This window comes from Vulpes vulpes, chromosome 6, assembly GCF_048418805.1.
Source record: "Vulpes vulpes isolate BD-2025 chromosome 6, VulVul3, whole genome shotgun sequence".
NCBI classification, from domain to species: Eukaryota; Metazoa; Chordata; class Mammalia; order Carnivora; family Canidae; genus Vulpes; species Vulpes vulpes.
In genome coordinates, this window is record NC_132785.1 from 130,165,866 (window position 1) to 130,181,279 (window position 15,414).

Consider the following 15,414-nt stretch of genomic DNA (forward strand, 5'->3'; position numbering starts at 1 on the left):
AGGTAGCATAATTTGTTAATGGATACACAATGTAAAAAGATACAAATTGTGACATCGAAAATATAAAATGTAGTGGGGAGCATAAATGTAGAGTTTTTGTATGTTAACAGTTAAACTGTTAACAGTTTAAAATAGCCTGTTATATTTCATGTAGGTGTCATGGTAACCACAAAGCAAAAATCTAATGTAGATATACAAAAGGTAGAGAAATGAATCAAAAGTTGCCACTGCAGAAAATTGTCAAATCATGAAGGAGAATAGTAAGGAAGAAAGGAATTACAAAATGTCCAGGAAAAAGAAAAAGAACAAGGACAATTACAAGTCCTTACCTGCTATCAATAATTATTTTCAATGTAAATGATTTAAATCCTCCAATCAAAAGATGCAGAGTAGCTGAATTGATTTGTTGTAAAAACCCAACTATATGCTTCCCATAAAGGACTCAATTCAGGTTCAAGGACACACAGAGGCTCAAAGTGAAGGGATGGGAAAAGATATTCCACACAACTGAGAAGCAAATGAGAGCAGAGGTTGTTTTAGACAAAATAGACTTTAAGTCAGAAACTGGAACAAGAGACAAAGTCATTATATAATGATTAAGAGTTCAATTCGTCAAAAGGTTCTGTTGTGAATATATTTGCACGTAATATTGGAGTGCCTGAGTACATTAAGCAAATAGCAGATCTGAAGGGAAAAATAAATAGCAATGTGATAGTAGTAGGGAATGTCAGTACCCCACTTTCCATAATAGATAGCTCATCCAGACAGAAAATAGGCTTTGGACTTGAACTACACTTTCGACCAAATGGACCTAACAGACATGGGATTTCATCCAACAGCAGCAGAATACACATCCCTCTCAGGGGTACACTTAACGTTCCCCCAGGATAGACCATGTGTTAGGTCACGAAACAAGTCTTACTTAACAAAGTTAAGAAGATTGAAAGTGCATTGATTATCTTTTCTGGCCGTGATTGTATGAAACCAGAAATCAATGACAAGAATAAAGGTAGACAATTTGCAAATATGTGGAACCTACAGAACCTGTGAAATGGAAGAAAATATTTGCAAACCACATAACTGGTAGGGAGTTAATATCTAAAATATATAATAAAATCATACAACTCAGGAGAAAAAAATAATCCACTTTTAAAATGAGCAAATAATCGAAATAGACAATTTTCCAAGGACATGCAAATGGCCAACATGAAAAGGTGCTCAATATCACTAATCATCAAAGAAATGCGTGCAAATAAAACCCATAATGAGATACCACTTCACAACTACTAGGATGGCTAGTATCAAAAAGACAAGCGATAACAAGTGTTGGTGGAAGTGTGGAGAAAAGGGAATCCTGGTGCACTGTGGGTAACAGTATAGTTGGGGACACTATGGGAAACGGTATGAAGATTCTCCAAAAAATTCAAAACGGAGCTACTCTATGATCCAGTAATCCCCTTCTGAGGATATATCTGAAGGAAATGAAATCAGTATCTCGAAGAGACATCTGCACTGCCATGTTGACTGCCACGTTATTTATGATAGCCAAGATGTGGAAACAACCCAAGTGTCTGTCAACAGATGAATGGATAAAGAAAATATTATACACACTGTAATATTATTCAGCAATTAAAAAGAGAGTGAAATCTTTTTAAATCCATTTGTGATAAGACGGATAACCCTAAAGGACATTACGCTAAGTGCAATACGCCAGAAAAAGAAAGAGAAATACTATGTGATCTCACTCATCTGTGGAATCTAAACACACACGAAAAAGAGAGAGAAGCTCATAGAAACAAAGTAGAATGGTGGCTGGGGAGGGGGAAATGGGCAGGTGTTGGGCAAAGGGTACAAACTTCCAATTACAAGATGAATAAGTTCTGGGGAGCTAAAGGACAGCACGGTGACTCTGCTAATAATGCTGCATTGTATGCTTGAAATTAGCTAAGTGAGTAGATGTTAAGTGTCCTCACCACATACACATGAAAATGGTAATTAGTGAGGTGACCGAAATGTAGTAATTATTTAACAATATATACATATATCAAATCATCACATTTGTAGACATTAAATACCTACAACTTTATCAGCTCAATAACGCTAGGAAAAATAAATGACCAATACTATCAAATCCACCTGCATACTCCATCCTTATTCCATCACCCTGCCTGCCCTCTACCCTACCCCTGGATAAGTAACTACCATCCTGTGTATTGCGTTTATCGTTCCCTTGCCTTGTTTTTTAGATTTATGTATTTATTCATGAGAGAGAGAGAGGCAGAGACATAGGCAGAGCAGGCTCCCTACAGGGAGCCCGACGTGGGACTCGATCCTGGGACCCCGGGATCACAACCTGAGTCAAAGGCAGACGCTCAACCACTGAGCCACCCAGGCATCCCTCCCTTGCCTTGTTGTAGAATTACCACACGTGTATCCTCAAATGCACGTTGCCTTATTTTGCTTTGTTTCGAGCTCTATAAAAATTGTGCCAAGCCATGTATATTATCCAGAAACCCTGTTTTCACGGGGCATTGTTTCTAAGACAATATTGATCTTCGCTAAATTTCATTTTTTATTGCTATAAAGTACTCCATTGTACTAATGCATCACAATTTATTTATCCATTTTCTTGCTTATGGGAACACGAGTTATTTCCAGATATTTGCTCTTATGCACAATACTGCTTTTAACATTCTTGGACATACCTCCTGGCACACGTATGCCAAAATGTCTCTAGGCTCTATTAACTAGGACTGGAGCTGGTGAGTCCTAAGTATGCATTACATTTAACTCCGCAGGGTATCAGATCACTTTTTTAAAGATTTTGTTTGTTTGTTTGTTTATGTATTTATTTGAGAGTGAGCCTGCAAGAGTGGGAGAGGGAGAAGCAGACTCCCTGTTGAACAGGGAGTCTGATGTGGGGCTTGATCCCAGGACCTTGGGATCATGACCTGAGCTGAAGGCAGACACTTAACCGACTGAGCCACCCAGACACCCCTCAAATCATTTTCCTTTTTAAAAATATTTTGTTTATTTATTCATGAGAGACACAGAGAAAGAGAGAGAGACATAGGCAGGGGGAGAAGCAGGCTCCCTGTGGGGAACCCGATGCAGGACTTGATCCCAAGATCCTGACTTGATCACACTCTGAGCCGAAAGCAGATGTTCAGCCACTGAGCCACCCAGGCGTCCTCTCCAATCATCTTCTAAAGTTCTGCACCAACCCTGAGTCGATGGGCGCGGCAGGTCTCACATTCCTGGGTTAGGCAGTGCTCAGAAAGGATGATCACATTGGGCATAACCCCACCTGAGCTGCGGGTGACTTGGGATGAGGGTCCTGCCAGGTGGGTGGCCCTCTCTCTTGCAGCCAGTAAACACCCTTTGATGTCAAGCTTTGGCAAATCACAGTGCCTGACTTCTCCCTTATCGGGAGGCATCCATTTCAAAGACAGCTGTCTCCAGTAAACACACTGCCAGCCCAGTGACAAGATAAAGTGCATGGCCACCTCCACAAGATGTTGCTTGATTTTGACAATGGACCATCTGGGTCCCTTGCCTTCTCTCGTCCTAGGCTTCCGCTTCCCGGCCGTTATGTTTTTGGGGCACTCCCACCCCCTCACTCCCTCTCCCTCCAACCCCTACCACCGACCTTGTTTTGTGGCCATGTCTGTGCTGTGTAATTTCCCGGTCTTGTATTTTAAAAGTTTTTCAAAGATTCCTGGCAGTTGTAGCTGAAGGACTTCTTGCAGCCATTATAAGAATCACCAGGCTGGGTCCATCCACAACAATAGTTACTAATAAGCTGAGACCTGCACAAAACAGGTAAAAGGGTAGGGAGAGTCCCAGGCCCTCTCATACCACTAAGTAGGGAAGTGGAGTTGCCCGCCAGGAAGCCCCACCAGCGCCTCAGCCTCCTCCCACCCTGCCCTGGTGTACCTGACAGTCATTGGTCCACCCTCCTAGTACCCAGCCAGCTCACCACCCTTCGAAAAAGCCAGGAAATAGAAACTTTGGAGACACCTAAACAACTTGGGAAGGGTGAGTCCAGAATGCTGTCCAGCATGTGGACCACAGCTGCTCATCTCACACTATGAGCCACAATCCCCAACCCTTCTTCCCTGATGGCTACACCGGCATCCCCAACCTATGAGAAGCTCAAGGAGGAGCTCAAAGTGGCCATACTCGGGAGACCCCAGAGCTGTGGGGACCACCATGGTCAACATCCGCAGTGAGACCTCCATGCCCAACCTCATAGTCTGGTCCCTGTTCAACCTGCCTGGGCTTTGTGGCCTTCACCCATCCTATGAAATCTAGGGACTGGAAGATAGGAGGAGACACGATAGGGGCCCAGGCCTATGCCTCCACTGCCAAGTGCCTGAACATCTGAGCCCTGGTCTCGGACCTCCTTGTGATCATTACCTTCATTTTATTTTCACCACAGGTTCATGAGGGATTTTTGAAGCAATTTCAGAGATCATAAAAGGTTATGGGAGCTACTGGTAACTGTCCATAGCCTGAGGCTGTCACTCCTTCCACTGAATTTTATGTACACATCAGTCTATAGTTGAATTCAATAAAGCACTTGTGTGTGGGAAAAAGAATAAAATAATGTATTGCATCAATATCACACTTCCAAGCAGTTCATGTATCAGTGCACTTCTCCCCCTCACAACGCTCTGTTAAACTCCTATTTTTTCCCCAATCTAATAGTCATAATAGTATCTTCTTATGATCTTAATTCATATTTTCTAGATTAATTTTTTTATGTTTTTCGAGCACTCATACTGCTTCTTCTATTAACTAGTCTTTTGTCCATTTTCCTCTCGGTTTGTTTATTTTCTTATTGAGTTCTTTATGTAGTATCAATACTAATCCTTTGTTGCTTCTGGGTTGCTTACATCTTTTCCCAGCTCCTGACTTGTCTTTTCACTTTATGGAGTCTCTGAGAAAGAAAAGTTTATGATTTTATGTCAACATCTAATAAAATCCCTGAAAATTCTTCTCTAGGAATGTCATGCCCACTCCTAACCTTTCTATTTTCATAAAGTTTTTTAGAATTAGAAGTCTGTTGAGATTTTGATTGAAATTCCAGAGATCAACATATGAAGAACTGACATCCATATGTATCAAATAATTCAATTCATGAACATGGTACATTTTCCATTAAAGTTTTTTTTTAATATCTTCCAAAAGATAAAGTTCTCTAAAACTTTTACTTATTTTACTAGACTTATTTTACTTATTTTACTAGACTTATTCCCATGTCTAATACTAGACTTATTCCCATGTCTATTATGTGGGATTTTAAAATTGTGTATTTTAATTTTTTCATTGTTGGTATACAGAAACACAATTAATTTTTGTATATTGATCTTAGACCAATACATTTTATTGATCTTTTATTATTACTATCAATATATCTGTAGAGACTTTGGAATTTTTCCATGTAGACATCATGATAATGTTTTACTTCCAAACCACATAGAATTTCTTCTTGCCTTACAGCTGAGGGCCTCTAATACTAGGCTGATAGAAGTGATAATAAATATCTTTTCTTATTAATGGCTTTGAAGACAGTGCTTCTAATGTTTCACAATTAAGAATTATGTTTGCTATTAAGTGTTTGAACAATACCCTTTATCAAGTTAAGTGAGCTCTCTCTTATTTCTGGTTCACTAAGAGGATATTTTTTTCCCTAAATAGATGTAAACATTTATTTTCTATGTCTACTGAAATGATTATATGTACTTTCCCCTTTAGTTAGGATGAGTGAATTCAATTTATAGATATTCTAATGTTACACTATCCTATATCCTTGGGATAAAGCCTGGTTGTGATATATTTGTTTAGGAGTTTTTGTGGTTTTGTTCTTAAGACTAGCTTGAAATTTTCCTTTCTTGTACCTTTGTTTGCTTGTGAGATCAAGGTTATTACTGTCCCACAGAATAAGTTTCATAAGTAGTCTCTAACTTTCTAATCTTTGAGAGAATTTGTGAAACTTCAGAATAATCCACCCTTTTACATTTTAATAGAACTTACCTGGAAAACCAGCAAGCTAAAGTGTTTTCTTTATAAGTTTTAGTCCCTGATTCAAATTTTGAATCATTATAAACGGTTCTGAATTTCTCTTTCTTCCTGAGTCAATTGTGGTAACTTAAGTTTTTCTAAAGATCCACTATTTCCTTTAAAAATGTATCTTACATTTTTAAACTATTTCCTTTTAAAAATGTACCTTACATTTTTAAAGATTTTATTTATTCATGAGAGACACAGAGAGGGCAGAGATGTAGGCAGAGGGAGGACAAGCAGGCTCCATGCAGGAGCCTGAGGTGGAACTCAATCCCAGAACTCCGGGATCATGTCCCCAGCAGAAGGCAGACGCTCAACCGCTGAGCCCCCCATACATCCCCCAAATATTTCATCTTAGTTTTCAAATATATTGGCAAAAGCAATGTTTATCATATTCTATGATAGTATCTTCTGTATATGTTATTAGGTCTCTTTTTTTATTCTTAATTTTTTTGCATTTTAGCTCTTTTTCCTTGAGACATCTGGCCAGAAATTTGTTTTATTTATATTTTAGGATACATTTGGCTTTTTTGAAATTTTCTATTGTTTTATTGTGTTCTAGTTCATTCACAGTCGTATTTTTACTTTTATCTCCTTCCTTCAAATTTCTTTTTCTTTCTGCTTCTTCATGTTATTTTATTCCTTGTCTTATCTAAGTTAAATACTTAAATCATTTATTTTTATACTTTATCTTTTTCTAATATAAGCATTTAAGGGCATAAATTTCTTTTTTATTTTTTATTTATTTTATTTTATTTTTTTAGGCTATAAATTTCTTTCAAAGTATTATTTTCATGGCTTTCCACAAGTTTGCTATGTAATATTTTTATTATTTTTTGGAACAAAATATATTCAAATAAATGTGTTATAATATTTTATTTAACTCATGATATAATTAGAAGTGTGGTTATTAATTTCTTAATTAGGAATTTTAAATTTACCTTTTTGTTACTAACTTCTGGCTTAATTACATTATGGTGATGGAAAGTGATCTGTATAACCCCAGGTCTTTGAAACTTGTTGCAATCTGTTTCACAGCCTAAATGGTCAGTAATTTGCTCTGTTGCATTTTTTTATCCTTTAAATGTGCTACAAAGAAATATGTATTCTTTAATTGATGAATGCAGTGTCCATCTCTTATTGTTTGTAATCCATTGTTTCTGTTATATCAATTATATTCATTAAATCAAGCTTGTAATTATGCTAGTAAGATCATACCCACACACATATACACACACACACACTGATTTTTTTTTTTTTTTGGCTGACATATTCATTACTGAGAGACTTGTGTTAAAATCTTCCTCTATGATATCAGGTTTCTCTATTTTCACCTACATTTTGCTTTATACATTTTAAAGCTGTTTTATTGAGTGCATACATGTTTGAAATTATTATATCTTCCTGGTGAGCTAAGGCAACTTTTCATTACACAATAATCATTTCTATCCCAAATAATTCCTATATATTTAAGTGTGTTTTGTTTGCTATCTGTATAGGCTCTTCTGATTTCTCTAGGTTTATATTGGTTTAGTCTATTTTTATATCTTTTACTTTCATTTTTAATGTTCATAAATTTTGGATGTATCTTTTATAAAAGCATATAGTAGAATTTAGTTTTTAAAATACAATCTGTCTCTTTTAACTGACATCAGTCCCTTCACTTATTTTCACAGCTTTGTGAGGTATGATGACGCTCAGTAAACTACACATATTTAAAGTGCACAGTTTAACAATGTATATACCCATTAAGCCATCATCCCAATAAAGCTAATGAACAAATCCATCACCTCCTCAAATTCTCTCATGTCTATTTATAATCACTTTCTCTCACCCTTTACTGTCCTACCATCACCACACAACCACTGATCTTTCTGTCACTGTATTTGCATTTCCTAGAATTTTATATAAATGAAATCATATGATGTAGACTCTTTTCTTCTGGCTTATTTTATTCAGCATAAATTATTTTGAGCCCCCATCCATATTGTTGTGTGTATTGAAAGTTCATCCCTTCTTATTGCTGAGTTGTGTTCTATTGTATAGATAAAGCAAAAATCTGTTTATCCATTCACCTGTTGATGAACATTTTTGTTGTTTCCAGGTTTGGTCTATTACAAGTAAGGCTAATATGAACATAAATATATGAATGTGGATATATACTTTCTTTTCTGTAGGAAGGGAATAGCTACATTATACAGCAAGTGTATGTTTAACTTTTTAAGAAACTGCTAGGGGCAGCTGGGTGCCTCAGTAGTTTGCCTTTGACTCAGGTCATGATCCTGGGATCCTGGGGTCAAGTCCCACATCAGGCTTCCTACGGGGAGCCTGCTTCTCCCTCTACCTATGTCTCCGCCTCTCTGTGTGTCTCTCATGAATAAATAAATAAAATCTTTTTTTAAAAAAAACTGCCAAACTTTTCTAAAGTAGTTGAACTATTTTGTATATTCACCTGAAATATGAGAGTCTGATTCCTCCACAGCCCTCACCAGTACTTTGTAAATTCAGCCTTTTCATTTTAACCTTTCTATCTATGTATAGCCCTATATCATTATGGGAACTTGTATTTCCCTAATGAATAATGATGTTCAGTGTGTTTTCATGTGCTTAGTTGCCATCTGTATAACCTATGGTGAAGAGTGTGTTAAAAATCTTTACCTTATTCAAGAAAAAATTTGTTCAGACATGGGAGAGCATGAATACAGTCCACCACAACTACAAATTATGCAGTCAAGTGTCTGTATTTGGGGAAATCAGAGGGTTCAACATACTCTAAGTGCAAGGGATAAGCCACACCCTAGAAAAACCCTTTTCATGATCATGTTATCACCCCTCAGTTCATTTGTAATTGGATTCTTTCTCCTCTTATTACTGAGTTTTCAGAATTCTTTACATATTCTAGATATAAGTACTTAACTCTTAGATTACTTGCAAATAGTTTTCTCCTGGTCTGTGGCTGTTTTTTTTGTTTTTGTTTTTATTAACTTAGTGTCTTTTTCAGAGCAGAAACTCTATTATTGGTATGAAATCCAATTTATTAATTTTTTCTTTTATGAATTATGCTTTTAATGTCGTATCTGGTAAATTTTTGCCTAACCCAAGGTCACAAAGGTTTACTCCCAGGTTTTCTTCTAAAAGGTTTAGTTTTTAAGATTTACAATTTGGTCTATGCATGTGATATGAAAAATGGATCGAAGTTCTTTCTTTGTGTGTTCAACTCTTCTGGCAGTTTTTGCTGAAATTACTCTGTAGAATTTCTTTTTGCTTTTATAAAAGATTAGTTGTCCAAATATGCATAGGACTATTTCTGGACTCTGTTCTGTTCCATTGACCTACTTGTCTATCTTTTCACCAACAACACATAATTTTGCTTACTGTAGCTATATAATAAGCATTGAAACGAGGCAGTGTTAATCCTCCAACTTTGTTCTTTTTTCCCCAAAATTATTTTGCCTATTCGAAGTCCTTTGTATTTTCATATCAATTTTAAAATCAACTAGTCAGTTCCTACAAAATAGGCCCCTGGGATTTTGATTGGGATTGCATTGAATCTATAGATAATTTGAGGAGAAATAACATTGTAAAAACATCGTCTTTTGGTATAGAAATGCAGTATAGTCATTCATTTATTTAGGCCTCATTTTGGCAAAGCTTTGCAGTTTTCATATATTTACAGGCCTTTCATATATTTTGCCATATCCATCCCTAAATAGTTCATATCTTTAAACTGATTGCTGTTAGTACATGGAAAACAACTGATTTTTATTGATCTGCAGTTGTTCATTGTGCTAAACTCACTTTATAGTGTTTTTGGAGATTCTATTGGACTTTTTACGTAGATGATCACATCTGCAAATAAAAAGTCTTATGTCTCTTTCCAATATGAAAGCCTTTTATTTCCTTGTCTTAAAGCACTTATAGAACTTCCAACCACAAGTTGAGTAAAAGTGATGAGAGTAAACATCCTAGTCTTGTTCCATCTTAGGAAAAGAGCACTCAATAGTTCACATCGTGATGTTAGCTGTATGGTTTTGTAAATGCCCTTTGTCAGATTGAGAAAGTTCTCTACTGTTCCTGGTTTTCTGAGAGCTTTTGTTACTAAAAGATGTTGGATTTTGTCACATGATTTTTCTGCATCTATTAGTTTACCATATGGGTTTTTTTCTTAATATGATAAATTACATTGTTTCTCTGATTTTTTTGTGTGTATTTTTTATTGAAGTTTGATTTGCCAACGTATAGTATAACACCCAATTATACTTTTTTTGCATCTGTATCCCTCCAAGTGCCCCCTCAGTGCCCGTCACCCTGTCACCCCAACTCCCCGCCCTCCTCCCCTTCCATCACCCCTAGTTCGTTTCCCAGAGTCAGGAGTCTTTATGTTCTGTCTCCCTTCCTGATATTTCCCACACATTTCCTCTCCCTTCCCTTCTATTCCCTTTCACTATTATTCATATTCCCCAAATGAATGAGAACATACACTGTTTGTCCTTCTCCGATTGACTTACTTCACTCAGCATAATTCCCTCCAGGTCCATCCACGTTGAAGCAAATGGTGGGTATTTGTCATTTCTAATGGCTGAGGAATATTCCATTGTATACATAGACCACAGCTTCTTTATTCATTCATCTTTTGATGGACACCGAGGCTCCTTCCACAATTTGGCTATTGTGGACATGCACTGTTGGTGGGAATGTGAACCGGTGCAGCCACTCTGGAAAACTGTGTGGAGGTTCCTCAAAGAGTTAAAAATAGAGCTACCCTACGACCCAGCAATTGCACTGCTGGGGATTTACCCCAAAGATACAGATGCAGTGAAAAGCCAAGACACCTGCACCCCGATGTTTTTCTGATCTTAAGCCATCTCTGCATTTCTGACTTAAATCCCACCATCATGTCGTACTCTCTTTTAAAAATATTGTTAGCTTCTTTTGGTTAAAATTCATTAGAATATTTGCACCTATGATAATGAAGGTTATTTTTCTATGATTTTCTTTTCTTTTAATGCTTTTGATTTGAGTATCATAGTAATACTGGCTTCTTAGAAGGAGTTGGGAAGTATTCCTTCCTTTTCAGTTTTTTGGAAAATGTTCATGTAGAATTGGCATTACTTCTTCCTTTAAATGTTTGGTAAAATTCACTACTGAAGATATCTAGGCCTGAACCTTTTTTTTTTTTTTTGGTGGGAAGATATTTAACTATAAATTCCATTTCTTTAATAAAGTCCTGTTCAGATACCTATGTCTTTTTGAATCAGCTCTGATAGTTTGTGACTTTTGAAGAATTTGTTCATTTTATCTAAATGGTCAAATATGATGTGGGAAACAAAGGCAGAAGAGAAATTATTAAACTTCCCTACTACCTGCAGCCCATTGACAAGTCCTGGAAACAGGCAGAGTGACATTCCTCAGAAACCCAGCTGCTTCAATGTTGACACTTTGCTAAGGGCAAAAAGGCAATTTTAGCCCAAACTCCCAGGATTCTGTAAGTCTAGTTTAACATATAAACATTCCTTTGGAAAATTCCTTTTTCTTTTAATCACTCCCCTCCACAAGATACATGTTGACAATCATCCTCTAAGCATATGACCCACTGATAAACATCTGAAGGGTCTCATGACTGAAGGTTTACTAAATAAGTGACCTTACCAACAATATTAGCCCCCTCAGGATCCTGGAAACCTTGTTGCCAAAATACCTGGGAGGCTTATGCTATTCCTAACCCCCTCCCAACTTGAAAGTATATAATGGAAAAAAAAAAAAAAAGTATATAATGGGCCCCTCATCATCACCAGGGTACAGCTCTTTCTGCCCACAGGTCCTGTCCGCATGTTTAATAAAACCCCCTTTTTGCACCAAAGATGTATCAAGAATTCTTTCTTGGTAAAGGGCTAGTTTCCAAGATCTATAAAGAACTTATTAAACTCAACACCAAAGAAACAAACAATCCGATCATGAAATGGGCAAAAGACATGAACAGAAATCTCACAGAGGAAGACATGGACATGGCCAACACGCACATGAGAAAATGCTCCGCATCACTGGCCATCAGGGAAATACAAATCAAAACCACAATGAGATCCCACCTCACACCAGTGAGAATGGGGAAAATTAACAAGGCAGGAAACCACAAATGTTGGAGAGGATGTGGAGAAAAGGGAACCCTCTGCACTGTTGGTGGGAATGTGACCTGGTGCAGCCACTCTGGAAAACTGTGTGGAGGTTCCTCAAAGAGTTAAAAATAGACCTGCCCTACGACCCAGCAATTGCACTGTTGGGGATTTACCCCAAAGATTCAGATGCAGTGAAATGCCGGGACACCTGCACCCCGATGTTTCTAGCAGCAATGGCCACAATAGCCAAACTGTGGAAGGAGCCTCGGTGTCCATCGAAAGATGATGGATAAAGAAGATGTGGTCTATGTATCCAATGGAATATTCCTCAGCCATTAGAAACGACAAATACCCACCATTTGCTTCAACGTGGATGGAACCGGTGGGTATTATGCTGAGTGAAGTAAGTCAATCGGAGAAGGACAAACAGTGTATGGTCTCATTCATTTGGGGAATATAAATAATAGTGAAAGGGAATAGAAGGGAAGGGAGAGGAAATGTGTGGGAAATATCAGAAAGGGAGACAGAACATAAAGACTCCTAACTCTGGGAAACGAACTAGGGGTGATGGAAGGGGAGGAGGGCGGGGGGTGGGGGTGAATGGGTGACGGGCACTGAGGGGGTCACTTGCCGGGATGAGCACTGGATGTTATTCTGATGTTGGCAAATTGAACACCAATAAAAAATACATTTATTATTAAAAAAAAAGAATTCTTTCTTGGCCACTGGCTGCAAACCCTACGATCTTCCCTACATCAAAATATATTAGCAAAAAGTAGTTGTTTCTAATTTGCCATAATTATCCTTTTAATATTTGTAAATGATTTATGTGATGCCATCTTTCTCACTCCTGATATTTGGTGCACACCGCTTTAGTAGTGTGCAACAAATTCTGATATGTTGTGTTTTCATTTTGGTTAAGTTAAAATACTTCATAATTTCTTTTTTAATTTCTTCTTTGATCCATGGGTTATTCATAACTCTGTTATATTTAGTTATATATTTGTGGATTTTCCAGATTTCCTTTTGTTACTGATTTCTGAATTAAATCCATTGTAGTCAGAGAAAACACTTTGCATAATTTGAATCCTTTTAAGTTATTGAGACTTGACTTACTGCTCAAAAGATGGTCTTAGTACATATTCTGTGTGCACTTGATGAAAATGTACATTCTACTCATTGTGCAGAGTGTTTATAAATGTCAATTAGGTCAAATTGGATGATAGTTTACCAGTGTATTTTTTATGGTTTTTCTGTTTTCCATCAGTTGTCAAGGAGGAATATAATTATAGATTTGTCTATTTCTCCTTACATTTCTACCAATACTTGTTTCATGTATTTTTAAACTTCACTGTTATGTTCATGAACGTTTAGGATTGTCATATCTTCCTCATTAATTTATACTTTTGTCATTATGAAATGGTCTTCTTTATACCTGACAATAATCATTGTTCAGAAAACTACTTTAATATAGCCACATGGTTTTTTTTTTTCAACTAATGTTAGCATAGGTACATCTTTTTCCCATCTATTCTAACTTGTGTCTTTATATTTAGCTTTTGTTTCTTATAGGCAGCATATACTTGGGTCTTGCTTTTTTATCCAATCTGAAAATCTTTGTCTTTTAATTTAGGTGTATAGACCATTTTCATTTAATGTGAATGTTGATATGATTAGGTTTTAGCCTTTCATCTTGCTATCCATTTGTCCCAACCCAATACCTAAAGGGATTTGGTGGGGAGAATATGAGATTTGAATGGATATTTAACCCAAGATGATATTAGAGTGGCAAATAAGCATATGAAAAGATTCTCAGCATCACTTTTCATTATGCAAATGCAAACTAAAGCCACAATGAGATACCCCTGAAGACTTATTAGAATAGCTAAAATGGTTGTCCTCAGCTAGTGCTGGCAGGGATGTGGATGAACTAGAATCCTCACACACCACTGGGGAGAGTGTGAGATAGTCCAAGCATATTGGAAAACAGCTTACAAGTTGTGTGTTTTATAAAGATTTTATTCATTTATTTGAGACAGAGAAAGAGCACAAGCAGGGAGGGGGTCAGAGGGAGAAGGAAAAGCAACTCTTCACTGAGCAGGGAGCCCAAAGCAGGTCTTGGTCCCAGGATCCTGGGATCATGACCTGAACTGAAGGTAGACGCTTAACTGACTGAGCCATCCAGGTGTCCCTAGCTTACAGTTTTTTAAACAGCTAAACATACCTACCATATGACCAGCCCTTCCACTCCTAAGTACTTACCCAAGAGAAAGGAAGCCTTATGTCCATACAAGTGCCTAGCTGGAAATAACTAAAATGTTCCTCAATAGGTGAAAACATAACTTGTTCCTTTATCCACACAATGGAATGCTAGTCAGCAATAAAAAGGAGTGAACTGTTGATAGATGTTACAACAAGGAGGGATCTCAAAATAATTCTTATGAGTGAAAGAAACCAGATACAAAGCATACATATTTTATGATTCCATTTGTATAAAATTAGGAACATACAAACTAATCTGCAGTGACAGAAAGCAGATCAGTGTTTTCCTGGGGAGGGAGGAGAGATGCAGGAAGAAAAACAGCATTACAAAAGGACATGAAGATAATTTGGTGATTGATTTGTTCATCTTGATTGTAATGATGGTTTCATAAACATATATATGTCAAAACTTATCAAACTATGTGCACTTTAAATATGTGCAGTTAATTGTTTGTCAATCATATCTCAATAAAGCTCTTTAAAAATACATCTTAAACTTAGAATTTATCTCTAAGAGAATACAAATAAGAATAAGGTCTTCCAGGGATCCCTGGGTGGCGCAGCGGTTTGGCGCCTGCCTTTGGCCCAGGGCGCGATCCTGGAGACCCGGGATCGAATCCCACGTCGGGCTCCCGGTGCATGGAGCCTGCTTCTCCCTCTGCCTGTGTCTCTGCCTCTCTCTCTCTCTCTCTCTCTACCATAAATAAATAAAAAAAAAAAAAAAAAAAAAAAAAAAAGAATAAGGTCTTCCAAAACACTAGAGAAAATAAAATAGTAAACATCTCACAAAGCCAAAGACAGAGAGAAAGAACAAGGAAAACAGAGCATAAATAACAGATGTATCAACAAACATGTCTATTTTGACAATATTCTAAATAAAACAGTCCAAATATGCACTCTTTGCCCAAGGTACACCTAAAATAAAATACTTGAATGTTAAAAGGGAAAGGATAGCAAAGAAACGTTACAT

The 15,414-nt window shown here is 37.0% G+C and overlaps 1 long non-coding RNA gene and 1 other non-coding gene across 2 annotated transcripts in view; both read right to left on the minus strand.

The window, feature by feature from the left end:
- LOC140599429 (uncharacterized) overlaps nt 1-15,414 on the minus strand; it is a 35,635-nt gene that overhangs the window by 19,076 nt on the left and 1,145 nt on the right. The window lies entirely within an intron of this gene.
- On the minus strand, nt 8,754-8,914 carry LOC112930343 (U1 spliceosomal RNA). The gene has a single exon (XR_003237109.2). It is a non-coding gene; the product is annotated as a U1 spliceosomal RNA (small nuclear RNA).